This window comes from Bubalus bubalis, chromosome 16 (genome assembly GCF_019923935.1).
Source record: "Bubalus bubalis isolate 160015118507 breed Murrah chromosome 16, NDDB_SH_1, whole genome shotgun sequence".
NCBI lineage: Eukaryota > Metazoa > Chordata > Mammalia > Artiodactyla > Bovidae > Bubalus > Bubalus bubalis.
In genome coordinates, this window is record NC_059172.1 from 26,923,556 (window position 1) to 26,937,036 (window position 13,481).

General features: G+C 41.4%; 2 long non-coding RNA genes across 3 annotated transcripts; one reads left to right on the forward strand and one right to left on the reverse strand.

Annotated features, from left to right (window-relative positions):
* Positions 1-1,250: 1,250 nt before the first annotated feature.
* LOC123329739 lies at positions 1,251-2,924 on the reverse strand. The gene is made up of 3 exons (XR_006545286.2): positions 2,788-2,924; positions 2,354-2,455; positions 1,251-2,033 (listed from the first exon to the last, which is right to left on the reverse strand). It is a non-coding gene; the product is annotated as an uncharacterized LOC123329739 (long non-coding RNA).
* Positions 2,925-2,994: 70 nt separating this feature from the next.
* On the forward strand, positions 2,995-6,712 carry LOC123329740. Of its 2 annotated transcripts, none has more exons than XR_006545288.2 (2): positions 2,995-3,395; positions 6,044-6,712. It is a non-coding gene; the product is annotated as an uncharacterized LOC123329740 (long non-coding RNA). The 2 variants fall into 2 exon arrangements; XR_006545287.1 differs by lacking the exon at positions 2,995-3,395 and adding an exon at positions 5,428-5,600.
* Positions 6,713-13,481: the final 6,769 nt, after the last annotated feature.

Below are 13,481 nucleotides of genomic sequence, written 5' to 3' on the forward strand. Positions count from 1 at the left end.
TTGTCTGTAGCCCAGTCTAGCCTGTGGGTGTAGGTCCCAGAATAGAGAACAGAATTTTCCTAAGAGCAGCCAAGTATCTGGAACCTGAGGTTGCCTGTGTGGGGTGTTTTAGGGAATGTCTCAGGACACCAGAGGCCACTGATTCATTAGGGAGGGAAATGAGCAGTTTCCCAGAGGGACTGACTCAATGAGGACCATTCATGTATTCATTCAATAACTATCTGCTGAGTGTGTATGAGGTTGGGGGCCATGTTGGATGTTGGGAATATGATCAATAGAGACATGGTCTCCACCATCCTGGAGCTTAAGTGGAAAGACTTAAGTGAACACGAAAACCATCACTGTTCATTCAGCCTTCTCCAAAATCATTAGAAATGCCAGGATGAAAAGAGTTAATAATTTGGAGGCAGTACTGGTTTTTGTTCACTGACAAAAGCTCTTCATGTATTTACCATGTTGCTTGTTTAGACTCTCCACAGAGCCAGCTGGTAAGACTGTGGTATGCTCTTATATTAAAAAAAAAAATGCTTTCAAATTGCTACTTTCCTAGAAACATCTCAGTTTGCCACTAATCCCAGGCATGCCTGTGGGAATGTTAGAATGCATTGATGGCAGCATCCGCAGGCTTTTCCTTAAATGTTAGCAAATTTTTTTCAATCCTCTTAAATACTCTGAACAGTGCTGAAGTGATAACTGGATGAGCATGGAAAAAAATGAAGGGAAAGAGTCAAGAACGTCAAAGTTCATACTCCTTGAGTTCTCGATAGCTCAAGATTATACCCAGGTGATGTCGATGGCTTCTTAACGTGGGGTCCTTGGGGTCCTAGAAGATCAGTGGATACCCTTCAGGGTGGGCCAGAGATTTCTTGATGTTGTATGGAAAAATGTGTAGGTATGGGCCCATAGCTCACATCAGGTTCTCAAAGGACCCAGGCAGTCTAGAATCACTGCTATAAATCCCTGAAAGTGTTTCCGTGAGTGCTTTCTAGGAGAATATTCATGTATAAATTTACGCAATTGTCCCAGAACACGAGGAGAGCAGCAGAACCCAGGAAACTGGAATTGGAGCCCAAGTCCTCTTATTATCAGCCAAGTGACCTTGTACAAGTCTTGAGCCTCAGTTTACTTATCTATTAAATGGGGGGAAAGAACATGTATAGTTCCTCCTTCCTATAGTTTTCTTGGCAAATGATGAGATGCATGTATAAACTGTCATAGAAACTTCCAGGTGAAATCAAGAGCAAGCAAGAGGCTTTAGAGAAACGCTTATTCTCCCCACCTGTAGACGGTGTTGAGTTCTTGGTCACTAGAGGGAGCTTTAGGATTCAGGGGAAAGAAAAACCAGTGATGTGTCTCCAGGAAAGCCTGAGACCTCTATGAGGAATTCTTCCAAAAGCTTTTGCCCTTTATAAATAGCCACTTAGATTTTTCCTTTTCTTTTTAAAAATGCAGATAAATGCCTATAAAAGCAAATGTGACCAGGGCTTATGGTGACATATTTTTCTTTCTACTTTTAAGATTTTTTTTTGATGTAGACTTTTTAAGTTTTATTGGATTTGTTACAATATTGCTTTTATTTTATGTTTTGCTTTGTTGGCCAAGAGGCATGTGGGGTCTTAGCTCCCCGACCAGGGACTGAACCCACACCCCTGCATTGGTTGGCGAAGTCTTAACCAGCAGACTGCCAGGAAGTCCCTACTCAACATTAAAGATTCTTCCTTCTGACTTCTTCTTTTGTAAATTTAGTTTTTACATAAACACAGAGGTTTTCCACAATCAATTGGAAAGTTGTTTTTTTTTTTTTTAAAAAAGTAGAAAACTTTCAAGAGGGCCGTAGGAAGAAAGTGCTTTTCCCTGAGCAGCAAAGTGACTCATTGTACATTCTGTGCCATGTGGCGGTGGCTGGTTGAGGATTTTGCACAGGCAGGATGGGGAAGTGCATTGTCTAACTTTGGCAGCACTGAGAACTCTGACTCTGGATTTCCTGATGGTACTCCTTGCAGTTCTTAATTGTGCTTTTCTCCAGGCTGGGGCTGGAGAGAGAGAGGACTCTTACTCATTTAAGGAATTTGAGTGTTGGCCACCAGAAAACCTAGGATGGCTTGAAGGAGGAGGTACGATAGAGGGAAAGACACTGACCTTACATCTTAAGGGAATCAGAATTTCATTGACTCACTGTGTTTGCGGGACAATTTTTGTTCCCTTTTAGGACCTCAGTTTCTCTCTCTGCTTCTGACCATTCCCACACATACACACCCATGGTCAGCCGGTCTTTCTTCATCAACGTGACCAGACTCAGGCCCTAGTTCACAAAAAGCAAAGTTTTGCAGGAGAGTGAAACTCTGAGACTTACCTAGTTTTTAATTGAGATTTCTTCAGAGAAAGTAGAGTCTTGATATTTCTCTTTCTTGGCAGTTCTTTGGGTTGTATTTCAGTCTCATAGCAAAACAGATGCCTGCAGAAAATGATGAACACCATATACACTTGCAGGGAGCCTTCTAAAGATTGAATTACTAATATCCATGAGCAAACCTGGCCAATCAAATTGTCAAGGACTGGTATACTACATCCTCTGGATTCTGAGATGTACTCCTACAAATTCTGACTTCCCCAACTTTACATTTTAAAAACTGGGGCATGTCTGTGACTTACATAAGGAGTATTCATCATTCCTCCTGAAAAACTTCTGTTAGATCTTCTGTTAGACCTAAAGGCTGCAACCTGTGGCCTTTTGGAATTGAGGAAGGGTTCATAGGAAACTACTTTTGTTTTGTATACTTCTATTACCTGAAGGCTTAAAAAGCTCCCTTCCACTGGCACATCCAAGCTCTCACTGGGACTCTTGACATCGCAGGGGTAACCCTCGCCAGAAGGCATCCCTCTCTGCTGACAGGGAGGCAGGAGACTGCAGGTTATAAAGGATGAAGCCCTGTTATAGGCTCATTCATTGCAGAATGAATGAGAAACAGCTGTCTTTCCTTGTTGAAGCCCATGTTGGAGGTTTTTCTATCCTTTCCACTGAAGTCTAATAACAAGCTGAGACTAATCAGCTGATTTGGGTCAGAACGAACCAGTTTCTGCCAGCCCGCTTCAAGCACAACTGTACCATGTTAGCAGTGTAGGAAATTTGCTATAACAATATAAGTGGCTTGATCAATTATTCCATTAATGATTACAATAGGAGTAATTTTCTCCCTTTTTTGTTTCCAGAGGCCACTGTTTCTTCTTAAAGCTTTCAGATAGTGAAGGTCAGAAAGTGGGCAACAGAATCACTGTTTCCTAGTTGCATGAGAACGTGCTAAGTCACTTCAGTCGTGTCTGACTCTGTACAGCCCCATGGACTGTAGTCTGCCAGGCTTCTCTGTCCATGGGATTCTCCAGCCAAGAATACTGGGGTGGGTTGATGTGCCCTCCTCCAGGGGATCTTCCCCACCCAGGGATTGAACCCACGTCTCTTATGTCTACCTGCAGTGGCAGGCGGGTCCTTTACCAGGTGGGAAGGAATTTCAGGTTTGTCTTGAATATTCCCTGGAGAGCTCCTTTTAGGAATTACTGTCCTGAGTTTTTAGACCTTCAGTCTGGATCTGCTAACAGTTCCACAATTTCTCCTTTTTGGTTAAACTGTAAGTTTGTTGTAACTGGAGGCCACACCTTCTATTTTATAGAGCTGGGAAATTGGAAGGAAACTTTAAATTCATTGATTCCAATTTCCACTTTAAAATCTGAATTTCTACAAGCCAGCCTCTGCTTGAGACACATTTGTTGATGGGAATCATAATACTTTGTAGCCTGACTTTGAACATTTCTTACTATTAAGATGCCTCTGCTCATATTGGATCAAGTCACCTCCCAATGGCTTTTACCTACTAACCCAGTTTTACTCACTGGGAATAATTCCTTTGTCTTGAATAGAATATAAACACAATACATATTGTTGGGCAGCTGAATTGTTCAGGCCAGGGGCTTGGTAGTTCTCTTTTCCTGTGGTAGTTCTTCCTGCAGAAGAGTAGCCTCCAGCTCCTGACTTGAGGAATAAACTTGGGGCGAGGTCCAGAGATTGGATGGGCTGCGGTATACTGGGGCACTACTTATCAGGGCTTTAGTTCATTTCACTACAGGGGCTTAAGATTTCCTGCATTTCTTTCTTAAATGCAGCCTGACTTAAGCCTGAAATGAAATACAGGATGAGGATTCATGATTACTCATGAATTTTTACACAATCAGATCATTCAATAGGAATCTTAGAAATGGCTCCAGTTTCCAAAATATTTATCTTTTCTTGAGTTCTCACCTAAAGCAAAGTTTTTATATTGACAAAGTTGGACTCCAGTCTTCTCTTCCAAGTCCCCTTTCAGCACCATTCTACCCTTTTAATTGTATGGTCCACAGGTGACTTAATCTCCAAAGTTTCCCCTTTACAGTATTTTCTATGCCTTGAGCCATTCATTACCTCTTTCTGGCCCTTTTCCCTCATCGAAATTTACCTGTCCTCTCTCTCAGCAGCCAGCTCTATCCAATGCGACCCTGGCCATTAATTAATGAGTTTTGGTCCCCTTAAGAACTCCTTTATAATGTGTAAAATAGCTCTTGCTTTATCTGCCTGCCTCAGCTTCACATTTTTTTTTTTTTAACATTTATTTGGCTGTCTTGGGTCTTAGTTGTGGCACATGGGCTCAGTAGTTGCGGTACACAGGCTTAGTTGCCCTGTGGCTTGTAGGATCTTAGTTCTCTGACCAGAGATTGCATTGGAAGGCAGATTCTTAACCACTGGACCACAGGAAAGTCCTCATAATTTCTTAATCTAGTCACACATATGTCTTAAAAAGGCCCTTAGGTGGTGGTTCTTTAGTGGGAGGGATAGGCATCAGGATAAGACCATGGATGAGAAACTATTTTGGTCTGTGGGCTCTGAACTGCAAATTCACTTCGTGTGAATTCGTGCAGATTCACAAAATCGTCCATGTCCTCTTTATATGGAACTGGTTCTGTTTTCCTTAAAAAATAATAACAATAGCTCTTATTGCATGGGATGATTAATTATAGTTACTATGTTTCAACTACTGTGCCTATTGTTGGCACAAGTACTGTGCCAGCTGTTGTTGTTGTTCAGTCACCAAGTCGTGCCTGACTCTCTGCAACCCCGTGACTGCGGCACGCCAGGCTTCCCTGTCCTTCACTATCTCCCTCAGTTTGCTCAAACTTATGTTCGTTGAGTCAGTGATACCATCCAACCATATCATCCTCTGTCTCTCCTCTTCTCCTCTTGCCCTCAATCTTTCCCAGCATCAGGGTCTTTTCCAATGAGTGTGCTCTTTGCATCAGGTGGCCAAAGTACTGGAGCTTCTGCTTCAGCATCAGTTCCTTCCAATGAATATTCAGGGTTGATTTCTTTTAGGATGGACTGGTTTGATCTCCTTGCTGTCCAAGGGACTCTCAAGAATCTTCTCCAGTTCAAAGAATTGATACTTTGGAATTGTGGTGCTGGAGAAGATTGTGCCTATGGCCTAACGGATTTCTCATTTAAATGTTTGTAACAACCCTGTGATGTAGGAAGAATTCTTTTCATCATTCTCTTGATGAGCAGACTGGAGTTCAGAGAGGTTAGGTGGTTTGCCTCACCTCACACAGCAACTACACGGTGGCATAGATAGGGTTCAAAGCAAGGTCTGTCTGACCAAGGTCTATGCTGTTAACCATGCAGCTTTCTTTTCTCTGCTCAACCAACAGAGCAGAAACTTAAGACCAGGGAGCGTCCTCAGACAAGCCTGCTGTGCTCACCTTAACTGTAACCTTTCTGCTTCACCTGAGTGTGAAAACACTACCACTTTGCTCATCCCTATCTTCTCAGCTCTCACCCTTTGCTTTCCTATGCTGAGAAAAGCTGCTTCTGGCTTCTGCGTGCGCAAGAGTAATAAGTATTTGTTATTTAATTACAAGGATTTATGATGGAATGAGAGGAGGGATACTAACACATCCCATCTGGGGCCAATTAAGAAGAACTGAGTTCCTGAGTATATGTGGTTTTTCTTTTCTTTTTTTCCAGAAAAGGAACGATTCCAGCCAGGCTTTGGCGCACGAAGCGTGGCATGGTTTAATAGAAGTCGGGTGACTGAGACATCTTGATGCGATTTCTGAGAAAGCCAGACGGTTTATCACCTTTAATAAGCGGGAAACCTTTAATGAGTGGGAAGCAAAGTTGCCTGCAGGGTCAGCCACAGGCAGGTGGATTTATACCTGTGCCTGGGTTTGTTCCGTTTTTTTAAAGAAGGGCATTCACATGAAAGTTGCCTTTTGGAACAGAGAGAATACAAAGATGCCAAAACGCTGCTTTCCGGATAAATGCATCAGTTTGCAAAAACTCCCAGGGTTTCCTGGAGGGGCCACCCACAGAGGAAGCACCATCTGGTTGTCATGCTGTCACGTCAGGGGAGAGCACTCCTTGGGCACAGGGCAAAACAGAACGTTCCTCAGAACTGGATGGAGACACGTAGTAAGGACTGAAGCCAGGAGGCAGCAGACCACCCCAGGCCCGGGAAAACACTGCGCTGAGTAAGGTCATAGACTCTAGGTACATCCACACTTCTCTTGGGACACCTTAGCAATTTTGAAACAGACTTAACATATAAATCAGAAAAATATGCATCTCTAGAGAGATTGTTGAATGTTTTCAGGACATGAGGAGAATCAATTTGTTTAAAGAATAATAAACATCTACATCTTTGGAAATATATTTAGCTAAAATATAAATATATATACATTTCCCTGAAAGATAATTTTCATTCATTCATTCATTCACTCATCAAACGTTTACCAAGTGTCTCCTATGTGCCAGGACCTGTGCTATGTGCTTGAGATACAAAAAAGAGCAGGTGACTGTCTCAACAGTCAGGAGGATCATAGACCAATAGGAAAGGCTCATAAAAATAAAATAACTGTAGTTTGCATGCTTACAGGAACCCCAGAAATGTTACTGAACTACCCTGCAGGCAACCACGGAAGCCTCCTGGAGGAGGTGTCACCTGAATTGGGTCTTGCAGTGCAGTCAAGAGTTATCCTCCAGAAACCTGTATTTGCATCATATTCCTTTGCCGTTCTAACAAGGGAAGGAATGAAAAGGTTAAGCAGATGTTGTGTTGGGGTAAGAAGATAAAGGGGTATTAAGTAAAGAATAGCAATGTCAACATTCAAATTGGAACGCTGGAGGAAGAGTGCGGGCCGTGGCAGGCTCTGGCTTCAGATGACTAAAACTGGGATCTTTACCACATCAGTGTGTGGACCAGGGCAGATTGCTTAGCATCTTCAGGTCCAGTCACTCGTAAGGTTTCTAGGTTCAATGAAAGAACGTGTGTAAAGCATTTGTTCAGGCCCTGGCTTATTTAAATCTGTAGCCAGCCAGGCTCCTCTGTCCATGGAATTCTCTACGCAAGAATCCTGGAGTGGGTAGCCATTCCTATCTCCAGGGGATCTTCCTGACCTAGGGATCAGACGTGCATCTCTTGCATAGGCAGGCATGTTCATCACCACTGAGCCACCATGAAAGCCCTATTTAAATGTTAATAAATGTCAATTCAATGAAAGAATTCTGTTGCTATCATCAGAAGTATTCTTTCACTGATTAACCTTCTGAGCTCTCTGAAGCTCCTATTTCTAGTTTTTGCCTCCAGGGAAAAACAGAGGGACAGGGAAAACATAAAGAGAAAAAAAATTAGGGTGTGATAGTAATTATTGTCCTCTTTTTTGGAGGTGATAGACTAAAAAGATCCTCCAAATGAGAGGAATACAGTTCTCTTTTCTCTATCCTATCAGAAATCCTGCTTTCAGCCTACTGATCTTAGAAAGGCAAAAGTGTTACGGACACACAGTTATAAAATATAATTAAGGCAACTTCCAGTTCTGCTGGCACTAGTAAATAACCTAACATCCTCCCAATGGAAAACTCTTAAAAGTACTAGTTACAGTAAATAAAGTCCTAAGGGGGAGAATAGGGCGGGGCTGTGAAAACCAAAGGAGAAAGATTATGGGCTGATGCTGTGGCTACATGTAGGGATGTAGGGATGGGAGAGGAGCCCATGGTGAGCCTGCATGAGCTGAAGAACTGGAACTAATTCCCTTTCCTACAGCTGAAACTGCCAAAGAGTTTTACTGTCACTCAAGGGAACTAGAGAAAAATCAACCCTCAGTACAGAAAAATGACAAGGAAGAGAAGCCTATCACACATGGGTTTAGAACTTGAATTTATCAGTATGAGTGGTCCTGGATGTGCCTGCCACACCTGCCCAGCTGAGACATCATTATATGACGTGACCTCAAGCCAGTGATACCCCAGGCAGCGGTAATTTCAGAAGCAACTACTTTGAAAAATAGATTTTAAAACAAAATGCATTATTAAAGAAGTTAACTTTATATTCAAACATAAATAATCCACCTCTTGTTTGCACATAATTTAATGCAGAAATCGATTGATTTATAAAGGAAAACTTGAAAATCCGTAGGTTTTAGGTTTATAAAAACGTCTCTCAGTAATTGATAGATTTAAAGTCAGAAACTAGTAAAGATATTGAAGGTTTGAACAACTGCTAAGTCGCTTCAGTCGTGTCCAACTCTGTGCCACTCTATGGACTGTAGCCTGTCAGGCTCCTCCGTCCATGGGATTCTCCAGGCAAGAATACTGGGGTGGGTTGCTGTGACCTCCTCCAGGGGATCTTCCCGACCCAGGGATCGAACCCTCAACTCTTAACGTTTACCTACACTGGCAGGCGGGTTCTTTGCCACTAGCGCCACCTGGGAAGCTGCTGTTCCCTAGTCGAGGGCTTCTCAAATTTCAAGGTCCATACAAATCATCTGGACCATGTTACAAGGCAGATTCTGATTCTGACCCAGCGATCGAACCCGTGTTTCTTATGTCTCCTGCATTGGCAGGCAGGATCTTTACCACTAGCACCACACATATACAACCCCAGAACCGATGGTTTTCTAGCCCACAAAGGAAATCTCATCAAATACCAAAGACTTAGTATCATATAGGATATATTCTCTGACCATTCTCCAATAAGGTATAAACTTGAAAAATAAAGGATACTTGGAACTACTCTATACATTTGAAAATCAGTAAGAGAGAAGGAAAAACACTTCTGTTGACTGTGGTAGAGTCAGATTAGTGTAAATTATGCCACAATAATGCACAGACCTAAAATATCTCAAGATCTTAAAGCAATGGAGGTTTACCTCCCATTTATGGTACATTTCTCGTGTAAGTCAGCTAGGAGCTCTGTTCCCCGTTTTCCTCACTCTGAGACCCAAGCTGATTGAGCTTCTGCCACCTGGCATGGAATCAGTTGCTGTAGTGGAGGGGAGAGTATGTGGCTGTTAAAATTTTCTGCCCCAAAATGACACCCATTACTTCCACTCATCTTATGTTGGCCAAAGGACCTCCATTGCCATGGCTGACTTTGGGATGGGGACCTGACCAAAGAGGAGAGCTGGACATGTCAGTAACCAGCACTAATGATTTCACAAAGAGGAAATAATCCTGACAATGAGGAACATTTACACCTAAAAAACTGAAAATGTAACCATATGAAAGCTTGTGGGATGTAGCTAAAGCTGTACTTAGAGTAAAATGTATAACCTGAAAGGATCATGTTAGAAAAAGAGACTAACAATGCAGGAGCTAAGCATCCATTCAAGAAAATACCTTCTGCCAAGAATAATGGAAAAAAGTAATAAAGAGGAAATGCATTGATGAAAGTCACAGAAAATAAAACACAATACAGAGAACTTAAACTCTATCCTATTGTGTTCCTCCAAAGCAAGCTCTGAGTTGAAGATGAGCGTGTTCTTGATTTACTATGGAAATGCACCCAGAGAAGAATGTGAGGGAGCAGTGAAAATCAGGGGAAAAGAAGCTAAACAAGGGTGCAGTCTCAGTCCAGGTTCCACAGAAAACAGCTTCAGCCTTATCCCACGGTGGGCTTCAGAAGTATGAGTTATGCTCCAGAGCCACTTTTCTTGGTTGGGGGTGAGGGTGGGGTTGTGCTTCCATATTCCCACAGCTGTCAGTTATTGACTAAGGGTTAACTGGAGTGGATTTGGGATCCCAGACACTTTGGTTGCTCTGCATAGGTGGGCAAAGTGGCTCCAGCAGCCTGAGGACAGTCCTCTGAGGAAGAGTTTTAGCTGCTGGTCTGGTGGCTCAGATGGTAAAGAATACGCCTGCAATGTAGGAGACTCAGGTTCTATCCCTGGGTCAGGAAGATCTTCTGGAGAAGGAAATGGCAATAGCAACCCACTCCAGTATTCTTGCCTAGAGGATTCCTTGGACAGAAGCACCTGGTGGGCTATAGTCTATGGGGTCGCAAAGAGTCAAACATGACTGAGCAACTAAACACAGCACATTGGAAGCAAAACCACCCTGAATCTAGAAGAGGGGTTAAAGGACCCTACTGAATCTGGGTAGAGCACAGTGTTCAGTCCAACTGATGCTTTGAAATAAAAACTAATTTAGCGAAACTTAAAAAAAAATTCACCAACAATATTAGAAATGAAAAAGGAGTTATAACTACAGATATCATAAAGATAAAAGAGGATATCATACCCATAAATTTGAAAAGACAGAAATTTCAAATAGAAAAATATGACATCAAATTTCAAATAGAAAATGACATAAAAACTATCTCAAGGAAAAATGGAAACAGGAGTACAAACTTCACGAGTAAAGAAATGGAACTAGTCATTGAAAGTTAACCCGCTAACCCTCCATAAGACCAGATGAGTTGGACTAATCATTCAAGGAACAGATAATTGCAGACTGATAACAATTTTATCAAAGAATAGAAGGAAAGGGAACATTTTCCAACTCAAACAGAGTATAAGAAAAGAAGATTATAAACCAGCTACATTTACAAATATTTTGTTGGTCAAAAAGTTCATTTGGGTTTTCCCATAACTTATGGAAAACCCAAATGAAATTTTTGGCCAGTCCAATAAATGTGCTTATAAGCAGAATAGTAGAATATTAATAAACCTATTAAAATAAAAGTGGATTTATCATAGGAATGCAAAGATGAGTTGATATTAAAAAGATGAAAGGAGAAAAGTATCAACAGGGTTTGATAAAATTCAATACCTATCCATGATTAAAAACTTAGGAAAATAGAAGGAAACTTGCTCAATTAATAAAGCCATGTACTAAAAGTCTACAGCAAACATTTTTTAAGGATGACATGTTAAAATCTTTTGCTTTAAAATCAGGGATAAGACAAAGACTCTTTCTGTTAATCAAGGTAAAAAGGCAACAGAAGTGGAGAAACATACCTTGTTCATTGATGTGATAACTCAGTATCAAGAAGATATCAATTCCCCCAAATTAACTTGCAAATTATAGCAAAAACCTCAATAGAGTTTTTCCTGGAACTTAATCAAGTCATCCTAAAATTGATATAAGTTTTGGTATAAAAAAAAATAGACAAGATTGGTGAGGAGGGTGTTGGAATTCTTCTGTCGGATATAAACTTGCTGTAAAGCTGTAGCAATTAAGATTGTGTAGTGTCATGATAGGAATAAACGGAACAAAGCCCAGAAGCCAACCCACACTGATAGGTGAACCTGACATATAAAGAATGTGACATTATTGGTGTGGAAATGATGGTGGTACTAGGAATAAGTGTTACTAGGAAAATTGGTTATCCTTTTGGGAAAAATATATTTGTTTCCTACCCCACATGTTCCAAAGTAAATTCATGATAACTTATAAGCCTAAATATGAAAATTGAACACTGGAACTTCATAGAAGAAAATACAGGAGAAGTGTTTTTTATTTTGGGGATTTTTAAAATTCTTGAACAATGCTTTGATTTTTTTATTTCCTAGCAAGAGAAAGAACAGATGAAAAGGCTGATAAATATGATTCCATTAAAATAAAAATGTCAGTAGAATTTCTGGCTGTTAATAGCAATCCCTATTTGTGAGGATTAAATATATTAACATGAAAAGTAATTACATTTGAACATACAGCACTACAAAATATTTGTATTATTTCTTTTATAGGGTGTTTTCCCCATGATAATTACAATAAAGCTAGCTTTACCATGTATTTTTTTCTCTTTAAGACACATCTGGATATGTAGCAAATGATGTAACTAAAGGAAGAGAATATTACCCAAAAACTACCTGAAAATGTGTATTTCATTCTTAGGCAAGCTTGGCAATTGTTTTAATCTCTTCCATGGGAACCAGTCTTCATTTGCATGAACTCTGTAGCTTGTGGTCTTTTCTTGGTAATGTTAACATGGAGCAAATTCCTCTGGGTAACTTGCTTTGTGTGCCCAGAATACAACTACTGAGAATGTAACTGTTGGCAGCCCTTTAGTGGGTCTGAGACTGCTTTACTACTGGGGCCTGAACTGGTTAATGTGGGATCCAGGAGCCTTCTGTGTATTCACTTTTGACCCCGAGTCATCATTTTATGTTCCCCTCTGGGCCCTTCCACATTTATCTCTTGCAGGCTGCTGAAATCAACAAGTGAACTTGCATTCCTGCTTCTATGTTAGACTGCACCAAAATATTGCCATAATCAGAAGAGAAACATTTGTAGAAGCTCTGGGAGTCTTAGATATTAATCATTTGACAGATAAAAATCAGGAGATTCTGGGCTTGTGTTGATTCCAGAGGTGAAGGGTGGTCTTTTTTAAAAAAAAAAAAAACAAAAACAGTCATTCCTCAAAAGGATATTATTTCTGGCCCCTTGGCTGAGTCCAAGTTTCAAAAGGCAATCTCGCTAAACCCAAGTTCTTCTGCATTACAAATAAACTAGCATTACCATGCACCCCATAAGCAGCAGCAAGAGCTGTTTTTGCTTCAACCCATAGCACAGTTCAGAAGGTCAGACGTGACCACAGTATCTCCTGTTATTTCAGGGCTCACATGTGTTTGCCTTGGCGCCATTTCCCTGGCATTCGGTTTCCGTTATTTTTCCATGGGTTTGGCTTGCAGAAATCAAAGAAGCATATTTTTGAAAATAAGTGAAGTTCGGACAGATGAAGTATTCTGAACTGGTGGTAACTGGACCCAGTGGGAGGCAATACATGCCTCCCTGTTCACATCCAGTAGCATGGTCCTGACCCTGAACATGGCAAATGTGAGTGATGATGAAGGTGGAGGCTGCCGCACTCCTCAGGGCTGGCCAGAGCCACCGCCTCACTCCCCAGCCAGACTCCGGTGATGCTCAGCTGTCTCCCTTCAGGGTACCTGGAGGCTGGAGCTAAATACTCAGGAGAGTGGAGGGTCACCCTCGATGAACCATTGTCCATTTTAGCCTCAGTGATAGCTGATTGTTGTTAGTGGGAAGATAATGAGATTGGCCCATTGCTTTGGCTTGTTTTTGTTGCTGCTGGGAGCTCTCTGCAGAATGTGTCTGCGAAACAGACACTCCTGCTGTACAAAACACAATTAAGATCACGTCTATGGGGTTAAACTGATAGCAG